Source organism: Mus musculus, chromosome 7, assembly GCF_000001635.26.
Source record: "Mus musculus strain C57BL/6J chromosome 7, GRCm38.p6 C57BL/6J".
Lineage (NCBI taxonomy): Eukaryota > Metazoa > Chordata > Mammalia > Rodentia > Muridae > Mus > Mus musculus.
The window spans coordinates 130,372,691-130,391,250 of record NC_000073.6 but is presented as its reverse complement, the minus strand read 5'-3'; the positions used below and the strand labels follow the sequence as shown (position 1 = coordinate 130,391,250).

Below are 18,560 nucleotides of genomic sequence, written 5' to 3'. Positions count from 1 at the left end.
GTTATGTCAGAGTATGGGTGACTTCCTCTCTAGAGGACAAAATAAATCTCCATTTAAGCAAAATGTGTAGAATTTCACAAAAATTAGGATGAACTTTTTTATTTTATCCTGAGGGATTTCCAGAGATCTTAAGGCCACAGTATACTGACTTCACAGTTGTATAGGTGGTATACACTTACCAGGGTTTTGCCTTTCCTTGTGATAACGAGGATCGTCGTTAATTGGTGATAAAATGAACCTTATTTTCAAGAAAATTAAGTATTACTTTTAATTTTTCTCCAGACAGAATGGTTATGGTTTTATTATTTTTCTGATTTGAAAGTGACCGTGTTTGCCGGCTGTGGTGTACGTGCCTGTAATCCTAGCACTCAGGAGGCAGAAGCAGGTAGATCTCTGATTTTGAGGCCAGCCTGGTCTACAAATTAAATTCCAAAATAGAAAGTCACTTCTCATCACTTTCTGCTGTTCACATTTTGGTATATATTCTTTCAGACTTATTTTCTACCATATATGTATATGTGTGTGTGTGTATACATAGATGCACTTAAACATACACTAATTTTTTCTTAAAGAAAAGTGAAATCATACCATGAATATGGTTTCATGCTTTTTCATCATTTTACTTTGAGTGTATTAAAATAGAATGGTCTTGAACTAGAGAGATAGCTCAGAAATGAAGAGCACTGGCTCCTCTTCTAAGGTCCTGAGTTTATTTCCCAGCAAACACATAGTGGCTCACAACCATTTATAATGAGATCTGGTGCCCTCTTCTGGTGTGTAGATATACATGCAGGCAGAACTTTCTATAATAAATAATTGAATAAATAAATATATACATATTTAAAAGAAACTAGAAAGGTCTTAATGCTTCCATTGTATTCCAGTGTGCATTTTATCCTAATGCTTGCATAGTATCTCAGTGTGTACTTACATTTAGAGAAGAAGGCTACACATACCCCTGAGCCCACTTCATGCGTAACAGGAATTATAAATAACAGCATTACCAGGGGTTTTTTGTTTGTTTTTGGTTTTTTTTTTTGGGCAACTAATTATTATTTGTTATGTTTTCTTTTTTTTTTTTTTTTTTTTTTTTTTTTTTTTTTTTTTTTTTTTTTTTTTTTTTTTTTTTTTTTTTATTTATTTATTTATTTATTTATTTATTTATTCTATGTAAGTACACCTTAGCTGTCTTTAGACACCCCAGAAGAGGGAGTCAGATCTCGTTACGGATGGTTGTGAGCCACCATGTGGTTGCTGGGATTTGAACTCAGGATCTTCGGAAGAGCAGTCGGGTGCTCTTACCTGCTGAGCCATCTCATCAGCCCCTATGTTTTCTTTTTAAGAAAACCCAAGCTTTGTTTTTAGAATGTACAATAACGAGCATTCTATACACGTTATTCAGACATGATAAATAATCCAAAAGGAACATTATTTATCTGTGTGGTCCTAGGGATCAAACCCTACACATACCAGCCAAGCAAGCATTCTACCCTTGAGCTCCACAGAGAGGAAGGCCCCTCCAGCCTTGTGAGCGTATCAACATGTAATTAGTGTGAGCAATGTAGTTCTTCTTACTGCATCAAATTGCCTAAGTGAAATAAAAGGCTTTGCAATATTTATTCACTGATGGTTGTGTGTATGTCTGGGATGTGTTGTGAGTATATTCATCCCTTTACCCTTTGCAGCATTTGGGGCTTAGACTATCCATGTCCCTCTGGGAATTCTATACAGTATTGAAAGCCTTAGCTTCGCTGTGCTGACTTAGAAGGTGAGACCTGTGGCAGGATCACAAGGGCAGAGGTCTTGTAAGTTTATCTGGTCCCCTTGTAAAGCCCCGTCTCCCATCACAGGACGATAAAGCAAGCTAGTGTCTGTGACTAGATAGTGTGTTCACATCAGACTCAAAGTCTCCCAGCACCAGGATCTTCAACTTCCCAAGAAGTTCCTCCTGAACTCAGGAATGAATTCCTTTTGTCTCACGCCCCCAATCTGTGCCTTGTTATAACAACCCCAACAGACACCTGCTACCATTATTTCTATCCCTCATTCCCTAACTGTCTTTGCCTCTTTACCCAAAGCTTCGGAAAAATAAGCTTTGAAAGATTATTGTCTCTCTTCTCATTGTTTACTAGATATTTATGCTACTGTGTTTAAGTTTGTATGCCTCTAATATTCCAACTGAATGCCTTAACTTAAAGGCCTAAGTTTATTTTAAAGCATTAAGGTTCTGAATTCTTTCAGAAATCAAAAAGTCTGTAAGTGGTGTTTACAGAAAGGAATGAATAGCCATGCTACTATTATTAAGTTCAACTTTGTGTTTAGTACATTGGCTATCTTGATTGAGATTTAACCTGAGTGAATTTGCACTTTCTGTCTGGTCAGTGCCTATATTATCTTTGCTCCCATTTAGAAACTATTGTCCGTTGACTATTTCAGTGAAGCCAAGAGCTAAAGTTGCCAATATACTGCCTCCCAAATTACGAGGTTTAAAAACTTTTTTTTAATTTTTGGTGAATTTCACTTATCACCCAGTCTCATTCATTTCCCAGGCTTTCCATATCCGCCCTCCACCCTTGTAATCCCTTCCCCCACTCATCCCACCATGGAAGCTCTTGTTACATGGTGTGTCCCACAGATACCAAAGGCATATATTTTTTCACATCCTGCTTTAATAGAGGTTCAACCTCTCCTCTAGTCCACCACCTACCAGTGGTAATGAAAAGAAAGTTTATTAGGATATGGGGGGAAGTGGACCTGTTTAGAAATAGTTCTTTTGGGGGAGATTTCCTCGGTCCATTCCACTAGCAAACACCAAACATGAATCAGCAGCTCTAGTCCAGTCTGTTCAGCAACCACCACGCACGAATCAGCAGCTGCAGACCTCAGCAGACACCACACAGGACTGCAGGGGCAGTTCAGTCCTGAAGAAACGGCAAGGCTCGCCAACTGTCCCGAGTCCACTGTAGAAGCCGCAAGATGCCACAGGAACCACACGAGAAGTTCTTTGGTGAGTTTCTTTGGTGAAGTTCAGCAGTTCGGTGTAAGGTGAACCAATGCATGTGTGTTGTCAGCGAAGACTAGCGAGGCAGAGCCAAGTGAACCAATACTCGAGCTCCCACTGTCAGGGGGGCGGGGTCATATTTATACTTTCTAAGCATCATGTATCCTTTTATGTGTCTGCTTCAGCAAAACATTCTTTCATGTGTCTGCTTTAGCAAAATATTCTTTCACCTGTCTGCCCCAGCAAAACATCATTATAACCTGAGTATTCAAAGAAACCAGCAATTTCCATTTTAGTATACCCTTTTGTTCAAACATCTTTACTTAGAAATCTTTTTTTGCAATGAGTCATTGGTCTGGTTCAAGGCCTCTGACTTCTGCAACGTTATCCATACTGGACCCTCACTGAGACTCATGCTATCCTGCTGTTGCTCAGAGTCATGGACCAACCCCTTCACTCGCTACAGCAGCTCAGAAGCTGGTAGATGTTGGATAGACTAGCTCAAAGCCCAGGATTTGGGCCTGCGTAGTAGCTGAGTTGATTAGCCTGCCAGCTCTCCTGTGCTGTCCAGGTGAAGGGTGGGACAGCTCTCCTGAGTGGCTGGTGAGGGGCGAGGCTAGCTCATCACAGTGCTCAGATATCAGCATGGCCTCAGGCATCGACCAGACAGAGGCAGCTACACGGGCTTTGCTGGTAACACTGGTCTCCGGTATAAACACATGCTATGCCTGCAATAGGACTGTGGACTCAGACATGGCCTTTGGCAGAAGCATGGGCATAGATGTCACCATGGTCTCATGTGGCAGCACAGACTACTCAGATCAGTCTCCTTGGCATCAGCATGTCCCCTGGATATCAACATGGTCTCAGGCAGCAGCCCAGACCACAGACAACTGAATGCACCTTGGTGGCAACATGTTCTACAGACATCAACATGGACCCTGTTGCCATAGAGCCAGAGGCCCGGCCATGGCTCTTGGCAGCATCCGGGACCTGGACATCATAATGGCCTCAGGCACAGGCACAGGCACAGGCTCCTCAGACCCACCTGTTGTTCCTCACCACCATTGCATCTCCAGTTCCTCCTCGCTCCACAGCACACAAACCACTTGGCTTCACACTTTCTCCTATCTACTGCACACTCCATCTTCCTCTTTCTTCATCACATGTTCACTCATCACTGTGGCATCTGCCTCAGGGCTGGGGCAGGTACATGGGTCAAATTCTGAGTTTTAGGAAAGCATTATTGGGGGTTGGGGAGGGGCATGTGAAAGTGAGAACACGAGAGAGAGCAGGCGTGTAAGTTTGGGCTCATGTACCATGGTGTGGAGGTCAGAAGACAACTTTCAGGAGGTCAGTCTATCTTTCCACCTTGTTCATGAGGCAGAGTCTTTGTTTCTGCCCTGCTGAGAGTATTGGAGGCTTTTGGGCAAGCCTTCTATCTCTGCTTTCCATCTCTCTGTAGGAATACTGGGATTACAGAGATGTACCTCCAAATCTGCCTCTTACATAGGAGCTGGGGGTGACTCAGCTCATTAGGCTTGCTCAGGAAGCAGTTCCAGCCACTAATCCATCTTGCTACCCGCAAGACTATTAGGGTTTTAAGAGCCTCAGAATAGCTTGGTTTTCTCCACACATCTCTTGACTTGCAATATGAAGAATCAATGCCAAGTAAATGTTTTCAACATGGGTCTAGCTAACCACTGTGACAAGACATTTGTGACACTCAGGAGGGAGTGTTGTATCCTCCACAGAGACAGAGGCACCCTTCACTTGTCTGGCGTGCATATAGCAGACTCTTTGTGACTAGCACAAATATTTTCTTGTTTGAGGATCAAAGGACGATTAAAGTTTGATTAAATGCAGTATGAGAAAGTAGCTTGAAATTTTTATTTTAATGTTGCAGGCTTTAGGCATTCACTGCAAGAAAGGGCATAAATGCAATCTTATATTATTTGACTGTATGAATTAAGATTGAATTTTCTCTGAACTTTAATTTTTGTGCTTGTCAGTCTGAGCCAGGGTTTTAAAGTCATTTAACAATGTAGGCCTTGAAAAAAAAATTAGCGTTAAGTGAGAACTCATGAATTCTTCATGAGGTCCAATTCATCACACTTTGTTAATTCACTACTCAGTAAGCCTGAATAGCATCTCAACTAAGGGAGCTTTTTGACCATGAAACAAAACCATCCCAGTCGTCTCAGTCATACATACAGGATTCCACGTGTCCGTCCACTGTCTTCTCAGACATGGAGAGATGGCCAGACTGAAGAGCTGTTTTACTAACCTGAGTGTGCATGCGTGTGTGCGTGTGTGTGTGTGTGTGTGTGTGTACACGTGTGTGTGTTTGTGTGAGTGCGTGTGTGTGTGCATGTGTGTGGGTGTGTGTGGGTGTGTGTGTAGGGGGTGTTTGGAGGTCAGAAGAGGATATTGAATGTCCTGCTTTCTTGCCATTCTCTTCACTCCTTTTGAGACAGAATCTCTCACTGAACCAGGAGCTAGGCAGTGTCACAGCTACCCTGTGTGTGAACCTGTAGTTTCTGGGTTCCATGGAGTTGTCTCCAGTTCCTGGTGTTCACAACTGTAGCAGGATGTATAGTGAAGCAATGCACAGAGATAGGACTTTTTAAAAGAAAAGCTTGAATTGCTCAGATCGTTTACACATCACTACTAGTGCATTTCCATTTTAAAATAGTTTATCTTGCTCAGTTTCCAGTACTCAGAGAAGGTGGCTCACTGTATCTGCAGCTCTGGCTCCAGGACACCCAGCACCATTTCTGGACTCCAAGGTACCTGCACACACAGCTGCACATACCTACACACAGACAACACATGGCTACGGGTCATTTTGTAATTAATTAAATGAATAGTCTGCCTTACATTTCCTTCCAGGTTTTTAAAGGTTCTAATTAAGTGTTTATTTTAATCAGGTGTGAATGTCTTTGCAAATGTATCTATTTTTCTGCCATATAGCAATAAAAATACTTTCACCAGTCTCCCCAAAAAAGTTTACTGAGATTTGCAGAAGAGAAGTGGAAAAAAACTCCTGTTCCCTCTGGACTGTTTAATATGCAGCTGCCAGGTCGCTTATCAGTTAATCAGCCCGGAAGGTGGAGTGGAAGGTGTGCAGCTCTGCTTTTTAAAAATCCTATAGTTGCTGTATTTTTTCCCCTATTACCTGGTTTATTTTCTATTACCCAATTTGTTTCCTAAACCATTATGTTGTGGATTATTTAAGTATGATTTGTATCTGTATCAGTATCATCTGTCTCGCCTTTGCTTCTATATCGTCTGTATCAGTATCATCTGTCTCTGTCTCATCTTTGTCTCTGTCTCATCTAAATCAAGCTTCTCCAGCCATTGTACCATCTGGAACATTGATCATCTCAAAAAGAGGGGCTAAGAACATGGGTCAGTCGGGCACACAAGCTTAGAATAGGCCTGTGCTGTTGTAGGGAATTGAGGATTCCTCAGATTTGTTGGCTTGGCGTTCTAGACTAATTGGTGAGTTCCAGGTCAGCGAGAGACCCTGTCTCAAAACACAAAGTGCGTAGCCATTGAGGAAGATGCCTGAGGTTGACCTCTGGCCTCTGTACACACACACTTACACGCACATGTGCAGCTGAAAAACAAAAGACCCTTTACTGACTAAAATGTCTAAATAACTAATGCTCACTGGAATGCTTTATCCAAAGGACTTAGAGTAGAGGAAGGAGCATGGGCTTGGTGGGAATTTTCTAATGGGAATGTGGAAGTGAATGAGAGATGACAAGCTCATGGGTGGGGACACAGCATGCCTGGCCAGCCACGGCTGTGTGTAAGATAAGCATTAATGCCACCCTGCTGTACCTGATCGTGTGGATACCTGTGGATGGAGAGCCTGGGCAGACATGCCTTCTGACTAAGGCAAGAAGATAGACTGGAAACCTCACGTCAGGAGTAGTAGCATGAGAGCCTGGGCTGGTGATTTGCTCAGCAAGGAAAGGCTCTTGCTTCCAAGCCTGGTAATCAGAATTGTTTTCCTGGGACAAACATGATGGAAGGTGAGAACTCAAATTCTGCAAGGTCCTTTGACCTTCACGTGTACACGGTGACACATGTGGACATGCACATGTAAATACACAACGTAAATAAAAGTAGAATAACAGCCAGGCAGCAGTGGCACATGCCTTTGATCCCAACACTCGGAAGGCAGAGGCAGGCTTCCAGGACAGCTAGGGCTCTACAGAGAGACCCTGTCACAAAATAAGCAAGCAAACAAACAAAAGCCCTTTGGCCAACAAAGACTAGAAGCCCCTCTCCTGCTGGGCTTCATTCAATCAGAGCATTTCTAGGCTTCTTCTGCAGAAAAAGGTTGAAACTCTTCCAGACCTGGTCTTCATCTACTGAGCAGAGCGTATGCACAGAGGTCAAGGATGGGTCATGTGCCTAGTGGCCCAGTGCTCTTGGAGCTTTCCCCAGAGGTCACTAGCCCACTCTTCTTCTTGGGAGTGTTTTCTTTTTCTTAGTAACAGGCTTTCCCTTTGGACAGTCTCGTTCTTTCTCTGAAGCCCTTTCATCCACCATGCATGCATCTCCAGTGCGGGGTGTGCCTGTTGTCTTGGACCCTATTCAAACAGGCCTGGTTTTCTTGTTACTTTTCTCCATCTCCTCTCCTGCAACTGGCTTATGCTGTTGCTTTTTATCTCACACTCTAGTAAAGTGTCCTTAGTAGGATATGGTTGTGTTACTGGGGCATCCAGGGTTCCCTTTTGTATAGGTTCTCCACCGTTTCTACCATGCGGGGCCTGGGGAGTTTACACTCAGCACATCAGGGTTGGTAGCAAGAGTAACCACGGGCTTTTCACCCGTGCCCCAGTTCCCAAATAATGACTTAGAGGCTATTTATGTATGGATAAATGCCTCGGCCATAAGCTCGGGTTTGTTCCCCAACTAGCTTGTAACTTGTGTGACCTGCTTATTCTATTCCATGTGTGTCACATGGTTGGTTACTTTTCTTCTGTTTCAGATATCTGTCTCTTCTAAGTCCAAGTGGTGAACCTCCTGTGTTTGACTCCCAGAATTCCTGTCTCTCTCTGCTAGATGTTCCACCTTCTAAGCCTGCCTCAGCTCGTTGCCTATCAGATTTTTATTGACAGGTGATACTTTCACAGAGTACATGAGAGATTCTCTCTACAAGCAAATGCTTTTTACTGAGCTATCTCACCCCCTCAAGAATATTTATTTTCATTTTATGTATATGGGTGATATATAATATTATTTCATAAATAATGTTAAATAACATATATAATATATATCATATGATATATATCATATTGTGTCACACACACACACATTATATATAAAAAATGTTACATGAGTGTCTGGTGCCCCCTGAGGTCAGAAGTGGGCATTAGATTCCCTGGGACTGGAGTTACACATTTGTGATCTGCCATGTAGGTGCAAGGAATTGAACCCAGATCTTCTGTAAGAGCAGTAAGTACTCTTAACCAATGAGTCATTACTCTAGCCCCCCCCTTAAAAATCTTTTTGCTGCTGTGTCTTTTGTAGCCCAGGCTGGCCTTGAACTTGATATGTAGCCAAGAAGGATAGCCTTGAAGTCTTGATTCTTCTGCCTCTACTTCTCCAGGGATTGGGCTTCAGACTTACACCCTCATCTGGTTTATGCTGTGCTGGTGATCAAATCCAGGGCTCTGTGTACACTCTACTGTCTGAGCTACACCCCTTAGCCCCTAAAGAAAGGCTTTTAAAAGTTTTAGGTTTTATGACTGTGTGTTTGAGAGCGAGAGAGAGAGAGAGAATGAGTGTGTGTGTGTTAGAGAGAGAGAGAGAGAGAGAGAGAGAATGAGTGTGTGTGTGCGTGTGCGTGTGTATTTTCACCGTGTGCATGCAATGCCCATGTAAGCCAGGCGAGGGCATCGGATCTCCTGTAACTGAAGTTAAAGATGATGGCGTCAAGCCACCAAATGTGGGTGCTGGGAAGTGAACCTAGCTCCTCTGCAAAAGCAGCACGGTGCTGTTAACCGCTGACCCGTTTCTCCGACTGTTTCACAAAAACCCAAGTGTTAAGCCTGTCATTATTCCAGTGTTTGGGGCCTTACGTATCTCCAACGGCTCTTGAGCACACGGTCCTTTCAAGCTAATCAGAGAGCTAAGATTGTTGAGCTGTCCAGGAAATGGTTAAAATGCGTTCACTTTAACCTAAGAAACACCCAGTGCCATTTCAACATTGCCATTCAGAGTCGTTTAAGAAATAAGAAGCCTCTGTTACTGGATAATTACAGTTATCTGCACGTTCACAAGACTGAAACAGGTCTCGGAGACCATGTAATTAGGATCCATTTCAAATGGCCCTTCACAAAGAACAGACCAGTGTTAAAATGGTAAGCACTTACTAATGGCTGTCTTTCCCTAATAGAACATGCATAAACAATTATTCATAGGAGCCCAGGCGGAGCCTTACTCCAGGGCACCTCGGCATGGATCCCTGTGGCATAATGGGTGGGGGAGGATAAAATGAGCTTAAGGCCTCATACAGTTATGCATATTTTTGTTTGTTTTGTTGGAGACAAAACCAGCCAACTGGCTGTCTGGAAAATCAGCCCCATTTCATGGGCTGTGGGATTGCCTTGCTCAGCAGGTTGCTATATTCGAACTGAAAATGCCTGCGACTGTTTCCAGCTTGCCCCCGACTGTTCTTGCTTTCTTCCCTTCTCTGTATTATTCATCTGCAGGCAGGCATATTCCAGAGGAGGCGTTGCAGCTTGAAATTAGTGTTTCACTGAGCCACCCAGGTTAGCCGAAAGCTATCTTAAGTAGGTCAGGAAACCAGACACATGCTTTTTGGAATGGAGGAGTGTCATCGTGTAGTGCCACAGATGGCTGTTTAAATGGGCAGCAGAAAGAGGTATAGAATGACCCTGGGAAAAAAATGGGTTTGTAACTGATGTCCCCAAAGACTGCTTCTGTATTTAAAGCCGTTTGCTGTAGCCTCATTTGAGGTGAAGTCAACTACGTGCTGAGCTGGGCATCCAGCCTCTGGGGCAGCGGGCCATTGGCATTGGCACCAATGCTCGGCTCACAGGGCACATGCAGCTCACCAACTCCCCATAGGAGCTGAGCTAGAGATTTGTCCGCGGGCACTGTCCAGTGGAGAGGAGCAGTCTCTTCCAGCCTCAACAGGATGCGCTGCTGTGGGGAGGAGGCTCTCTGCCATCTTCATTGTTCAGACAGCTCCTGACTCAGTTGACATTGGGTACAGAGTGAAGATTTTACTCTCTTTCTGCCCTTTTCCTCAATTTTCCCCAAAGCCACCAGGGGGCAGAAGGAACTCCCTTGTTTGTTTTGGTCCCCCCCTACCCCCCCCCACTTCTGATTGTCCATGCAAATGAGCGCCTTTGGGTGGCTCTCACTGGGTCTAGGTTTTTAATATCAATTTTGATTTTCATGGCTTGGCTTTGCTTTCTTCAGACTTGAATAGGCCTGAATGCACTCTTCTGAAGCTCAGGACGCTGTGACGGCGAATCTCACGATTCAGTTGCTATCCCCCGTGGAACGCAGTGCAGTAACGTCCTCATTTCTGGTGCCCTCTGCACTTCCAACCTTGTTGGGCTAGGGCAGCCTGACCCCCCTGGGATATGGATTTTGGTAGTCAGCTTTCAGTCAGTCTCCACACTTCTTCAGCCACAGTATACAGACACTGGGGTTATCTGCCCAGCACATCCTCTATACCTCAGCAAGTCCTTACCATGTATCCAGTGAGGATAAGGCCACCCATCCTGGAAGGCTTATCTTTCATTCTTGCACCCCATAATATCCAGCCCAGCTGTCTCTCTCCACACTGTTTTTTCTTGATCCTCACTGAAGCCTGTTCCCAGCCACCAGGCCTGCATTTCTTCCAGTTCCATGAGTTCAAATCTCTAAAGTCTGCAGCAGGCCTTCTCAGAAGCACTCCATTGTCTTCACTACCTAAATCCCTTCTTCCTTGGCCATTTCTTAGGGAGCCTAGGAAGTCAACGTCACAGCTGGTCCATGGGAATGGTGCCTGTGAGTGTCTGTCAAATGAGCGCAAGACTGGGCTCATTTGAGAGTCCTGTGTGTCATGTGAGTGCCAACATCCTAACATCCAGAATGCAGACTGGGTTTGCTCTTCCCTGACACAGCACTGGGGAATGTCTAGGAAGCATTCCCAAGAAGCGAGACCAAACTAGACCACATTGAATTTCATAGGCTCTTCACGCATTAAGAATATCGGAAACACCCATAAAGGGAAGTTGTAAATTTAAGGCATATAAAAGAATGTTGCTTTATAACCCTAGGGAAGTACCAATCTGTTTGCTTTCAGATGTGCAGTTACTAAGGATCATCTCCAAGGGGCGTGCCTTTTGTTCTGCCTGCTTGTGTGGTCACTTGGACCCAGTAGACAGATAGGTGAGTAGGTATGCAGGCAACATGTGGACATGTGTGCTAAGGGACCTTCATGTTCAGCTGCTTGTCTAGATGAAAGCAAGAGAAGGGACCAAATACAAGTTCGCTCCTACAAACAAAGGTGGGACAAACCCCTGAGCAGGGCAGGATACATATGAGGAGGGCATTTGGCTCTTGGTAGAACAATTGCTTTGCGTAATGAATTCCTGGCCTAATGAGTATGGAAATCGGTACTTGTGAGCAGGCCTGTTTTAGGTTTGGTCTTCATATACTTCTACCACCACCACCACCACCACCGCCACCACCATCAACAACAAAACATGCTTAAAGGGGATCCGCATAATCTCCACCTAATTTGAATTTTTCTTCATAAGTTCAAGTTCATGAAAGCCAAGATGTTCTAGTGTTGACGTCAAAGCTATTGGAGCTCTTGTGAACCATGCTTCACCCTGAGAAAAGGCCACTGACATCTATTGGAGATCTTGGAGAGAGGGAGGGAGGGAGGGAAGGAAGGAAACTTTGCCAGTCTGCCCCCACAAATGCAGAAGACAGCTTCAAACCTGCTAAGAGTTTTTCTTCCGGTTCCACTTGCCCTTGGAATTTCTCATGCTCTGCTATTCCTTGATAACGTCTGGGACGGGGTGCTGTTGAAATCCAGCTAAACAGTAACTGGCGGTTTCATTACTGCGTTAACTTGCCCTAAAGTCCCATGGCCTCTGCAACTTTTACAGGAATGCCACTTTTCTTGTATGCTACTGAGACATTCAAGAGCAGGCCTGACATGCACTCTTCATTTCATTTCAGAGTTTGGGCACAGAGAGGAGTCCACATCGTCCAGTAGAGATGCATGTTATTTCCAGTTGTCCTGCAAGAAGGATGTGGTCCCAGGGCACATGCTGGACAGACAGAGCTAACACTAATCCAATACATCTTTCTGATGCAGACTGATGCCTCTCCTAGGGGCCCGAGGACTGATGCCTCTCCTAGGGGTCCGAGGTGTTCAACCTGCTTGTTATTCATAAGCACTGTGCAAAGAAGTAAGTACACATGCCAACTCTATTCATCCATTTCTTTTAAAAAAAATCTTAGTATATCTACTTGTTTATTTATATCTGATCCCTTTTTAAAAAATGTTTTAATGTTGTTTTTACTACTGATTTGAGATGAAGTCTTGCTATGTGGACCAGGCTTGTCTCATGACTCAGAAGCTCAAGATACGCTCCCAAATCAGCTTCCCCATTAGCTGGTGGCGGCAGATGCATATCACCATGCCCAGCTGGCATTCATTTCCTTACTGATCCATTCACCCAACAACTGTCTGAGCATCTGTCCTGCCAGATACCGTCCTTGCCACTGGGGTAAGTAAGACAGATTAGTGTTACATGCTAGGGGAACCCAAACCATTTACAGTGAAGGAATACATAAACAAGACTGCTAGATGGTGCTTGTAGCACCAAGGATGCTTTGAACAGGGTGAGCTGGAAGGGCCTTGTTGAAGTAGTGTCAAAAAAAACATGTGCTGAGTGCTTGCAACCATGAGTTCATCAATACCAGGAGTCACTGGAAAAATGTGGGGATGTAGTGGCCACCATGACTTCTCCTTAGAAGTTCCAGGTCTCAGAGGATGAACTCAAGACCAGGAGATGGAATGCAAACTTACTCTTAAGAGTACAAGTGAGATCCTTTGTATCCTCAAGAAAGCATAGAGGGATCCCAAGAGAGGAGCTCTTGGACCTGATGTTAATTTTAGAGATGAAAGCGGACCGGGCCACCCAGGCAGAAGGAATGGAGCCCCAGCCCTGCTGGAGGCAAAAGACCTGGGCATGTACAGGGAGCAGTGTGATTTAACTGCTATGTAGGGAAAGTGCACACAGAGGGTCAGTGTGTGCAGAACCACAGATGTAAGCAAATGGTGGCTGAGAACCATTGAGGCAGCCTCGATGGACCCCGAGGAGCTGCCATGATCTCCCATTTCCAAAAGGAGAAGACTCGCTCTCCAGGATGAGAATGGAGCATTCAAGCTGGACGTGCAGCCACGTGGTTAGAATCCCAGGCTTTGGGAGGGCTGAGGCAGAAGTATGGTGAATTTGTCTGAGTTACAGAGTGAGACCCTGTCCCAAAAGTCACAGGACAGTGCTGTGGAGATGGCTCAGTGGGGAAAGGGATTGCCGTGGAAGCTCGGCGTGGCAGCTCACATCCACAATCCCAGAACTCCTGTGCTAAAATGGGAGGCAGAGGCAAGGCGATCCCTGAAGGTCCATGGGCCAACTAGACTGTCTCAAGCAAGATGGAAGAGGAGAACTGATACCCAAGGTTGTCTTCTGACTCCCACACATACATACATATACATCATACATATACACATATATACATATACATCATACATATACACATATATACATATACATCATACATATACATACATATACATCATACATATACATACATATACATCATACATATACATATACATACATACATATACATCATATATATACATATACATACATATACATCATACATATACATATACATACATATACATCATACATGCACAAAAATGGAAGGATGAAAAGGATGGACTGGAGAAACAAGGGAGGGAGGGGAAAGGGAAAAGAAATGGAGCCCACCACCAGAGTCAACAAGCCAGGTAAGTTTCCCCCATCATCTGGAAACAATGTAGCCCTATCTCGATTCCTTATTTGTTTGACACAGTGTCTCACTAGTAGACTGTGTTTATCTGGAATCTGAGAGCCTACTGTTTCCACCTTCTAAGTGTTGGTATCACAGGCATATGGAACTGCATCAAGCTTTGCTTTCCATACTTTCTTTTAAAGTCATTTTTGTGTGTATGAATGGAAGAGGGCACATGGCACATGGAAGTTGTAGGACAACTTTGACTGTCAGCCCCCACCTTCCACCTTTTATCTGAGCCAGAATCCCTTGGCCCTGAGCTTCTGGAAATTCTCTTGTCTCTGCCTCTCATCTCACCGTAGGAACACTGGAATTACAGACATGCCCTGCCTGGTCCAGCTTTACCAGTGTTCTAGAGATTCAAATTCAGGTCTGCATTGAGCTGTTGCTATAAGCCCTAGTTTTAACGTTTCAGTCTTCCCCTCGCACTGCTTAAGCTTGCCTGGCTTTGACCTCTCAAATCAGAGACTAAAATGGGCTCATTGAGTCTCTTAAGGACCGGTCTCTTCTCTCTACTACAGTAGACATGTTACAGGATAATAGCACAAGGACTGCCTTACTTAAGATTTGGTGAGGCCATACCCTCCTTGACTGTTCATTAGCTTTAGATATTTCTTTCATTGATTTTTGTCATATATGTAGATGCTAAACTTAAATTTTAAACCTTAGCAGGGCAGTGGTGATGCATGCCTTTAATCCCAGCACTTGGGAGGCAGAGGCAGGTGGATTTCTGAGTTCGAGGCCAGCCTGGTCTACAGAGTGAGTTCCAGGACAGCCAGAGCTACACCGAGAAACCCTGTCTCGAAAAATAAAAATAAAAATTAAACCTCAATACACATAGGATGGCAGCTAAACAACAACAACAACAACAAACAGAAAATAGTTGTTTTTTTTTTTTTTTTTTTTAAGGAAGCTGTGCACTGCAGATGGGTGTGGGGAATAGTGTAGAGCCTGTGGAACACTCTGGCTGGCTATTCCTCACAAAGTTAGAAGAGGGATTACCATGAGGCCAGGCAACTCTACTGTGAATATGACCGGAAGAATCAAAGACGCGTCTGGAAGAATCACATGTTCATGACAGTGCTGTTCTCGATAGCCAGGGAGTAACTGCGGACGTGACCATGACAGATGGGTGAGCCAATGTGGTGTATCCACGGAGGGCATCTTATGCAGTCTTGACAAGAAAGGCGTTCTGAAGCATTCTATAATGAGTGTTCCCCTGTGGACATTATGGTGAGTGAAATGCACCAGACATGTGACAAAGCACCTAGACCTTTCTGAGCTGTCTAGGGTCCCTACAAGATGGGAGCACAGTGGTCCACTTGAACTATTGTTCACTAGGCACAGGGGCTCAGAGCTGCAAGATGAAGAAAGAATTCTGGACAGGGTTGATGTAACAGTCCTAATGCATTGAACACAACTGGGCTGTGTGCTTAAAGATGGTTGCCATGGCAAAATTTATATTATATACATTTTATCACAATTTAAGTGACGCCGAGTCTGTGCCATGCTGCCTGAATCGTCTCTTTCACTCTTTTGTAAAGATGATAAATTTCAGTTCAGGTCGCTTCTCTGCTCTCTGCTATGCCTGAGATGGGAATGTTTCTGTTGTTTTTAGATATTTGAATTCATATACACACACATATATGCATGCATGGTGTCCTAGGGAAAGACTCGCCTGTAAACACAGGATTAATTTATGTCTGATATATGCCCCATTCCCACAGCCTGAAAGGTGATCTGAGACAGTCACCTTTTCTTTATTTATGCTTTCAGCCTGCTTTCCTTTTGTCTGAGATCCATCACTTCAGGTCAAGTGTTGGATCCATCAGCACTCAAAAAATGTTGGATTCTAGAGCATTTTAGATCTCGTGTTTGGGGATTAGAGGAGTTCCGCCTGTGTGTGTGTGTGTGTGTGTGTGTGTGTGTGTGTGTGTGTGTGACAGAAGTTAACATGGAAGATGTGGCATGTACATAGAAGGGGGGTAAACTCTAAGGGTTGAAACTGTTTTTCCAATAGAATAGGATGACGTTGATTCTATGTAGTAGACTCATACTCATTTTGGAGATGCTTTTAGACAAATCTAACTGTGATGTTATTCTGTCCTTAGTATGACTAAGAGGACACGTGAAGGCTAAGAAGGGAGATTCTCAGGAAGGTAAATGTCAGAAGTCCATTGGAGCCTGGATGGGGCCTCTGCCAGTTTATCAGAAGAATTCCCACTCCATTTCAGAGAGAGAGATGCAATAATGAGTGTCCGGGCCATTTTAATAAATACAAAGTTCCCCAAATGGCCCACTCTTCCAGACTCTGTGGCTCCAACAAATGCTGTAAAAATAAAGATTAAACTGTACAGAGTAGTTAGTGTGTGTGTGTGTGTGTTTTTTTTTCCTGATTCCTGTTTCTTTGCTTTGCTAATAAAAGTCACAAGGCATTGGGCCTAAGATAGTGCTGATGGCTCTGACCTTCGGTGCCGCTTCTCACTATGGTCGCACAGGAACCTCTTCTTCCCAAACCTCAGGGACACTCTCCTCCCTCTAAATCACCACTCTGCACTGCCCGTAGGAAAGAGGACGACCCGTGCTGTCCTTGGCTGACCCGCTGTGGGGAGCAAGCAGAGCTCAGTTGCCACACAGGGGAGTACTTGGCTCTACGAGCAGCCATGCCTGCCTCTCAGATTCCAGATCCCTTTTGCAATCTTGCACTTTGACATGATTTCAAGAATTGGGGAAAATTACAAGATGAGTACAAAGAAGCACTTTGTGTCTTGTAGGAACGAAATATGGGCATCATGCATTATCCAAGGGCACCCATCTTCCTCTGTTTCTCTAATGCTGTCTCGTAGATCTCTTGCTTCGGGTCAGGGGCATCGTGTGCATGTAGGCAGCATGTAGGTAGGGTTCAGTTTTAACCACTAAGTAAGCGATCAGCCCTCCTCACAATTTCACATTTGTTCAACCAAAGAAGCTGACAGTTATAAAGATCTTTTCTTGATATGATTTGGATGTGGCCAATTTTGTGTCTTTTCCAAGGGTAGCACATCCAGGGGCTGACACTTGGGGCACTCTGACATGACCATCCCATATGAGGAAGCCATTTAGAAAGAACATCTTTTAAAAGGTGTAGGGCTGAGGAGATGGCTCAGTAAAGTGCTTGTCACACAAACATGAAGCAGATCCGTGTTCAGATCCCCCGCATAGGCAGTATGCACTGCAAGCCAATTTTAGGAATGCGGGAACAGGAGGATCCCTGGGGCTGCCTAGCCAGCCAGTTCAGCTAAATCAGCAAGAGAGACTTTGTCTCAAAAAAAATAAGGTAGAGAGATTTTGAGGAAGACAGCCAATGTCAGCCTCTGACTTCCATGCATGTGTGCACGAAGCAGCAGCCTCTATCACAGCAGCAAACACCTGCTTACCTCTCTAAGCCTGTGCCGGTCAAGTGCGAGAACTCTTGTCAGCTACCCTGGGGACCCACCTGTCTTGGCCACAGTGCCTTTCTCCCTAACCCAGAGCAGCCATTACTCTGACTTTCCTGGTAATCACACCTGCCAACACCTTCCCCATCTGGATATCCTTTTGCTTCCTTGTCTGTTTCCTAGCCGTCTTTTCCGTTTTCCTTCCTCTTCTTTTTTATTTGTATATTTCTCAGCATACATCTGTTGAAGAAAAACAGTTGACCTCATCTCTAGAGTTTCTGCCAAATCACAGCTTTTGTGAATCCCCTGTACGTGACACATTGTCTTGCCCCTCTACTCTGTTGACCCAGGGGCTTTGATTCTCCCATCCTTTTTTATTGGGTTTCAGGAGATGCTCTGATTCTGTGATGTAAGAGAATACTCTAAGCAGGTTCATTCATTCACTGGGGCTTATGTATAGCAAAATGATAATATTTTAATGTTATCTCTTATTGGTCAGAATGATTTCAAAGGCACACTCTTGTGTTCTGTTTGTGTATCCTTTAGATTCAGAGCAGTTAAGAAATAAAAGATATTTCCTTCCTTATATAAAATAATTTCTACGTAACAAGCTTATTTCTCATTCTCTAAAAGTGACCATTTAGGCATGTATGAGAACACACACACAGACACACACAGACACACACAGACACACACAGACACACACACACACACAGACACACACACACAAACACACAGGTCTATATGTATATGATCATGAACCCATGTACTTAAACATATTTGATGAATTTTAATCCATTTGGTTGTGAGCCTAGCCTTTAATGACTGAGCCTGGAACTCACTATATAGATCAGGGCGGCCCCAAACTCATGGCCATAAACCTATCTCAACTTCCTAAATGCTGGTATTACAAACATGAGCCACCATCATCCAATCTCAACTATACATCTCTACCATCACCCCCACTTTCAGTTAAAAGGCCTGAGCAGTAGGGGAAACTTCTCTGCATGTCCTTAGTTTGT

The 18,560-nt window shown here is 44.2% G+C and overlaps 1 long non-coding RNA gene across 5 annotated transcripts; it reads left to right on the top strand.

Moving 5' to 3' along the window:
- Positions 1-1,271: 1,271 nt before the first annotated feature.
- Positions 1,272-16,483, top strand: Gm33771. 5 transcript variants are annotated; one of them, XR_378532.3, is made up of 3 exons: positions 1,272-11,431; positions 12,233-12,786; positions 15,032-16,483. It is a non-coding gene; the product is annotated as a predicted gene, 33771 (long non-coding RNA). The 5 variants fall into 5 exon arrangements; XR_003946881.1 differs by having other exon boundaries at positions 1,272-12,465; positions 15,032-15,355; positions 16,234-16,483; XR_001778295.2 differs by having other exon boundaries at positions 1,272-12,786; positions 15,032-15,355; positions 16,234-16,483.
- The last annotated feature ends 2,077 nt before the right edge of the window (positions 16,484-18,560 follow it).